General features: G+C 50.8%; 1 long non-coding RNA gene across 1 annotated transcript; it reads left to right on the top strand.

Moving 5' to 3' along the window:
- The first annotated feature begins 1357 nt into the window (after positions 1-1357).
- Positions 1358-5297, top strand: LOC103003074 (uncharacterized). Its single transcript, XR_451900.2, has 3 exons — positions 1358-1700; positions 4382-4496; positions 5057-5297. It is a non-coding gene; the product is annotated as an uncharacterized LOC103003074 (long non-coding RNA).
- The last annotated feature ends 600 nt before the right edge of the window (positions 5298-5897 follow it).

The raw sequence follows: 5897 nt of genomic DNA, 5'->3' as shown, positions 1-5897 counted from the left end.
CTCCTTGGAAATCTGCTCTTAAGTTTAAGCTCTGGCCAGGAACTCACTCTTTGTCACATCTCATGACACCAACACGTTAAGTCAATTAAGGCAAAAATCGAGTCACTGGCCCACGTGGGCTGAACAGTGGACGGAGCTGACAGGCTGTTGGATGCGGCCGCGGCCGGACCGTCTGTCTCAACCTTGATCTCCTTTGGGCCCGTTTCTCTCCCGGTTCATCAGAGCTCAGGAGGTGAACAGTTTGCTGCAAGAGTTTCCTCAGCCACCCAGCGTCCCAGGGTGGCGTCCCTGTGCCTCCGAGGAGACGGGCGCACTCCTCCCTCACCTGGCCCGGCGGCGGGCCACGTCACCCGCCCAGGTGAGGCAGGCCAGCCCTCCCCGGCTCCGGCTCCTGCAGAAAGGCCGGCAGACCCGCGAGCCTGCTCCCCCAAGCCTGCCGTGCCCGCAGAGTCTGTACGAGGCTGGGAGCTGCTGCGTCCCCTGCCCTGACGGCCCACCGCTCACCCCGCCGGCGTGCGTCGCTCCCTAGTGTGTGTAGGGCGCTCGGTGGGCGCAGGGACGTCGGGGAGACAGTTCCTCCTGTGAGAGCCCTGGAAGCCGAGAGGGAGGGAAGTAAAGCACCAAAGAGAAGAGAGAGGAGGGCGGGTCCCTCTGCTGGGAGCGGCCCCTCGGGAGGAAGGGGACACACGCCCATCGCCCCCGGCCCCTGCTGAGCCCTGGGCACCCCTGGCCTCTCCCACGCGTCCCCGCTGGCTGCGGTGCGGGGTCAGGGTTCCCGTCCTCCCCAGGTCCTCCCTCCGCTCCGGGGGCCTCTCCGGGTGCTCTGGGGCGGAGGGGCTGCGGCCCGGCTCTCGGCCCTCTGGGCAGGACCGACACTCCAAGTCGTGAAAACAGGATTCGATGCAGGTTTAGCACATGCCACCCCTCCCCAGGCGAGCACTCAGAGCGAAGCAGAGGGAACGCCAGGGGCCTGCGGGGACGTCCTGTCCCCCAGCTGGGCTCCCGTGGAGAAGAGGGGGCACAACATGCCACACCCAGAGCCCCTCCCCCTCCGTGGGCTGTTCGTGGTCCATCTGGTTCCCTTTGTACAAATTGGAGGGTGAGGTGTGAGTTCCGTGACACGCGTGAGACTCCGGGCCTGTCCTGTGTGCCAAGCGTCCGGCACCTTCACCACCGAGGCGCCAGCGAAGGAGGACTCGCGCGGCGCCGGCCTGCAGGACGGCGACAGCTGCGCGGAAGGCGGCAGGCGGAAGTTCCCGTGGGGGGAGGGGTGCGCATGCGCAGGCCCGGCGCGGCCGTGCGGCCCACGTGACCCCCGATGGCCGCGGGGCGGGGGCTTTTCTCCGGGAGAAGCAGGCCCTCGGGCGGAGGGAGGGACCGCTCAGGGCAGGGCTGGCCCGGTCGCTTTCTCAGCGGGGACGCCCTTAGGGCTGGGTTCGCAGAGGGTTGGGCCCCAGGCCTCGGGTCACTCGGCCGAAACCCGCCGGGCACAGAGCCGGCGCCACGCCGGGTGCGCTCGATTCTCAGACAGCCCTGGCCCGGGGCTGCGGGGAGGCGGCGGCGCCACCCACGTGGCCTGGCTGTGCCCTCCGGGCCCTGAGCGCCCGGCGGGGGAGGGAAGGCAGCGCTTCCGGCGCCCGGGTTCACCCGAAAATTCACGAGAAAAGCGGCTGAGGCGTAGCGTGTTCTCCGTCGGAGAGGTTTGATTACACATTCATCTCGCTAAGGGATTCAGTTTCTCCTTTTTCCCTTGTGTCGGTTTTGGAAAATTGTGTTTATTGAGGATCTCATCCATTTCCTTTGTATTTTCAAATATAACAGCGCAAAGTGTTTCAGAGCGCTCTCTTACAATCTTTAACTGTCCACAGAACACACAGTAACATCACTTTTTATTTTCGATGTTAGTAATTTAGGCCTTTTGCCCTTTTCGTTCACTTTTGTCAGGGTTTTATCAATGTTTTTGATCTTTTCAAAGAGCCATCTTTTTAAAAACAATGCTTTACCCTGTGGTTTTTATTTTATTAGCTTCTGTCCTTATCCTTATTATTTCCTTCCTGCCACTTTTATTGGCTTTAATTTGCTTTTCTTTAATTTCTGAAAATGGAAATTAGGTCATTGTTTTTAAATTCTTTTTTCCATAAATATTGATTTAAGGCTATAAAACCACTGCATCCCCCAAGTTTAAATTTGTCATATGTTTATCGCTCAGTCCAAATGCGTTCTAATTTCCATGGTGATTTATTTTTGACCCATGGGTTATCCAAAAGGTTATTGCTTAATTTCCAAACATTCGAGGATTTCTTAAATCGCGTTTATGCTGTCCCGCTGCAGTTAGAGAAAACACGCTCGAGCGATCCAGTCCTTCAGGTCTGCGGAGTCTTGCCTCGTTACCCACTTGTTGTCAATTCAGTTAAATGTCCTGCGTGACCTTGAAAGGCTTGTGTTCTATGCACTGAACGCGCTGGTCTACATTTGTCAATTATGTAAATGTGTTTTACAAACCTATGTCTTTAGGCAGTTTGTTCCCAGTTGCTAAGCTTCGTGTGCTAAAATCTCCCGCGATGACTGTGGACTCGCCCACTTTATCCTTTGGTTCTGTGGACCTGACATCCGTCACCACCTAGGCTGTGTCTCGTGCACAGATCAGAATCACCGCACCACCCGCTGGATGGCCTTTTCACCCCCGTGAACACTTCGGCCCCACGGTCTGCCCCGACCTTGACCTTAGGGTGCAGCCGGTGTTGGCAGTGCCGGCCAGGTGCCCCCACCCCGCCCCACCCCTCCCACGTGAGGCACCCCGTGAGCCCGCAGCACCCCAGGTCCCACACGACACCCTGGCTGTCGGATTTGGTGGCGGGCGGCCCTTCTGTGGCCTCCACTCCACCTGCATTCTCATGCCTCCACCTGGGATGCGCTTCCTCCCCCTGAGTAGCTCACCTGGCGTTTCCTTTGGTGCCAGCCCCTAAAAATGTCTTATCTCTGGTGTTCAGCCTGGAATGTCTGTTCCGTCTTCGTGTTGAAGGCTACTCACATGGGTACAGGAGTCTGGATGTACTCACTTTCTCTTAGCACCACAAAGATGCCAGTCTGTTCTGTTCTGGGTTGCATCACTTTATTGCCCCTTATGAAGTGATATTTGTGCTTTTCCTCTGGCTTTTAAAATATGTCCCTTAATTGGGAGATTGGGATTGACATATATACCTTAATATGTATAAAATAGATAACTAATAAAAAACAAAATAAAATATGTCCCTTGGCCCTTGGTTTTTAGCAGTTCTCCTGTGATTTGTCGACGCATCAGTACATGGTTTTCTTAGCACTGATCTTGGCGTTGGAATTGGTCTTGCTTCCCGACTCTCTCTCTAGGGCTCCAAATACGTACATGGGGTTAGGTGTTTTCATCACATCTTCACCTTTTAAACTACGTTTATTTTCTATTTTAATTCTTTCGTCTTTCTTCTTCAGCCCAGGTACTTCCTACATCTTACAGTCCAGCTTTCCACTCCCCTCTTCTCCTGTGTCTAATCTGCTTTTAAACCTGCCTATGAAGAGTTGTCTTAAACTTTCTTTTTATAACTTAATGGAGAAATAATTGATATACAAAAATACAAAAAGTGATTGTATTTAGAGTGTGCAATTTGGTGAGTTTCATCACATAGATACACACCTGTGAACCCATCACCACTCTCAAGGCTGAGCACTTCTCAGCACTGTGACTCACGTGGACCTCAGGCTGACGTCCTCCTTCACGGCTGGGTGTTACTGTCCTGTCTTCTGGCCACTGCTGCTGGTCTTCAGAAGCCTGCATCCGTCTAAATGCTCCTTGGCAGGCAAATTGCCTTTTTTCAACATGCTTTCAAGCTGTTTTTATTGTTCGTCTCTTGCAATCTCACTACAATACAATGGATCTAGGTTGGGTTTATTCTATTTCTTTTGCTTTTTACTGCCAGCCATTAAGGTTTTCCTTTTCTGTTCTTCTGTGACTCCCATGAAAACGAGCTGAACATTTTCATTCTCTCTTCCGTGTATGTTAATTCCTCTTTCATGTTTTTCCATCTCTTTTTCTCTATGAATGAACATTGTGGGTTATTTCTTCAAAGCATAACTTCCAGTGATGTTTCATCTGTTGCTTATCCCATTCTTTGTATTTTTAATTTCAATGAACAATATACTTCATTCTTAGGAGTTTATTATGAACTGAATGTTTGTGTCCCCCCAAGTTAATGTGCTGAAACCCTCACCCCTGATGGGATGGTGTTAGGAGGTGGGAGCTTTGGGAGCTGATGAGGTCATGAGAGTGCAGCCCCCATGATGGGATCAGTGCCCTGAAGACAGAGACCCTACAAAGCTCCCTCACACTTCCTGCGTTTTGGGCACACAGTGAGAAAATGGCAGTGTATGAACCAGGAAGAGTCCTCACCAGAACCCGATCCTGCTGACCCCAGACCTGCAGCCTCCAGAACCGTGAGGAATACACATCGTCATTTAAGCCTCTGGTCTGTGGTAATTTGTCATAGCAGCTGAGCTGATAAGACAAAGTTTTATTTTGTCCTTTTAAAAATTATTCCTGTTTATTTTTCACGTTTCATGTTTGTTCTTCATTTTTATGTTTTATTTTGGCTTCAAGTCCCTCCTTTATAATTAATGACTTTAAACATAGTGACTTGGGGCAGATTCCAAGGTTTGAACCCTTTGCTTTGTGGCCTCTGCGCACTCTCTGTAGTGCTACCCTGTCTCCCTGCATGTTTGTCCTTAGGATTACGGGCTGCTGTTCAGGGGGATCTGAGCAGGCTGGCTGGGGTGCCCCTTCAGCACATTCTGGCCTTTACTTTCGGCAGGAATCTTGGCTTATCACCAGCTCGGAAACATGTTTGTTTGTCGTTTTACCTTGGTGGTTCCTGGATCACAGAAGTACTGTAAATGTGGGCTGAATTATGTTAATTAATCCATCTAGTTTTATCAGGAGGCAGGTATTTTTCTGAATGTGTTGTTTCTTTCTCGTAAGCTCAGCTACTCCTCTACAATCCTTATTTTGCTTTTGCTGTGTTTTCTTCAGCATTTCCGTCTGCACGCAGTGGGGTGTCTCTTGCTTTTTGATGTGTCTCAGCAGCTTGCACACAGGAAGATGCCAAGGCCCTCGCTCGGCTGGACCCCTAGGACTCGGACCCTGCCCTCACCACAGTCTGATGGAGGAAGCAGATGTGAAAACGTAAAATCAGGCTGTCTTGCGGTGTGACAAGAGTTCTCACCCAGAGTCAAGTCTGGGTGCAGTGGGGGGCAGGGGAGCAGTGCCTGCCACAGACAACCCATGTCTCAAGGAGGGACAGAAGCTCCTCCTAAAAGTTTTGTATCATTGCTACTAATGCAATTAAAATGTTACTAAAATAATTTAATTACCAAAGAAAAGTAAAATCAGTATAAGTGCAGGTCAAGGAGCAGGCCATTGGCTTCTTAACATCCCAGGCTAAGAAGCCAATGTGTGTGCAGAGCACCCAGTGCCTCTGGAACAGTTCCTGCTCCAGAGATCCCTGTGGGGCTATGCCCCTGCCTTCTGAATACACTGCTGCCTGCACTTCTCTTACTTATGTGGCATCATGCAAGCATTTACTTTCAGGTGAAAAAGCCCAATCTGGATCACTCTGTTTCAGCTGAGAAGTTCATTTACATTATTAAGACCCCCAGGAATTCCTTTTGACAGTGAGAGGTGCTGGTTCAGAGTTGGAAAGGAGCTGAGAGGGAACTACAGAATTATTTAGTCAAAATATTTTCAGCAATTTTCTTTCTCTAAATGCAAGGAGGAGAGAAATGAGAAGCAAAGACAATGCAAGTAAAATATGTTTATTTACTTTTAAATTATTTCTTATAAAGAAGAAATGAGTCAGTCAAAATCTATCTTT

Source organism: Balaenoptera acutorostrata, chromosome 2 (genome assembly GCF_949987535.1).
Source record: "Balaenoptera acutorostrata chromosome 2, mBalAcu1.1, whole genome shotgun sequence".
NCBI classification, from domain to species: Eukaryota; Metazoa; Chordata; class Mammalia; order Artiodactyla; family Balaenopteridae; genus Balaenoptera; species Balaenoptera acutorostrata.
This window is presented reverse-complemented; position numbering and strand designations above follow the sequence as displayed.